Source organism: Bubalus kerabau, chromosome 17, assembly GCF_029407905.1.
Source record: "Bubalus kerabau isolate K-KA32 ecotype Philippines breed swamp buffalo chromosome 17, PCC_UOA_SB_1v2, whole genome shotgun sequence".
Classification (NCBI taxonomy): Eukaryota; Metazoa; Chordata; class Mammalia; order Artiodactyla; family Bovidae; genus Bubalus; species Bubalus kerabau.
The window spans coordinates 41864085-41865019 of NC_073640.1; the positions used below are offsets into that span (position 1 = coordinate 41864085).

The 935-nt window shown below is 47.4% G+C and overlaps 1 non-coding gene across 1 annotated transcript; it reads right to left on the reverse strand.

The window, feature by feature from the left end:
- Nucleotides 1–338: 338 nt before the first annotated feature.
- Nucleotides 339–440, reverse strand: LOC129632649 (U6 spliceosomal RNA). Its single transcript, XR_008704637.1, has one exon. It is a non-coding gene; the product is annotated as a U6 spliceosomal RNA (small nuclear RNA).
- Nucleotides 441–935: the final 495 nt, after the last annotated feature.

Genomic DNA, 935 nt, shown 5'->3' on the forward strand with positions numbered 1-935 from the left:
TATTTCTAAACATAATCCCAAAGCAACATGTCCAAAACTGTACTAGTCATCTTCAAATTCCCACTCCTTTTGTCTTTCATTCCTTACCTTTTCAAGATGGCTTCACTATATAGCCAATTGAAGAAATATAAGAATCCTTTTTTGAACCTCCAGTCCATGTTCAATTCATCAAGTTCTGTTAATTTTACTTTACAAATACCTTAAATTCAACCACTTCTATCAACACTGAAGTGGGCAGTCTATCCCTTCTCCAGCGGATCGTCAGGACCAAGGAGTTGTACCGGGGTCTCCTGCCTTGCAGGTGGATTCTTTACCAACTGAGCTATGAGGGAAGCACCAAAACTACGGACTATTTCACAGATCTGCGTGTCATCCTTGTGCAGGGGCCATGCTAATCTTCTCTGTATCATTCCAATTTTAGTGTGAAAGTGAAGTCGCTCAGTTGTGTCCGACTCTTTGCGACCCCATGGACTGTAGCCTGCCAGGCTCCTCCGTCCATCAGATTTTCCAGGCAAGAATACTGGAGTGGGTTGCCGTTTCCTTCTCCAGGAGATCTTCCCAACCCAGGCATTGAACCCAGGCCTCCCGCATTGTAGGCAGACGTTTTACCATCTGAGCCACCAGGGAAGTCGTGTATGTGCTGCCAAAGCAAGCACAAGGACGTGTTGCCTCACTGTCGGGGAATCTAACCCCTGGTCTCCTGCATGACAGGCGGGGATCATCACCACTATTCTAACGAGGACGGCAAAGTCGCTCAGACGTGTCCGACTCTTTGCAACCCCATGGACTATACAGTCCATGGAATTCTCCAGGCCAGAATACTGGAGTGGGTAACTTTTTCCTAGTTCTTGGAATTCTCCAGGCTAGAATACTGGAATGGGTAGCTTTTCCCTTCTCCAGGGGATCGTCCCAACCCAGGGATTGAACCCAGGTCT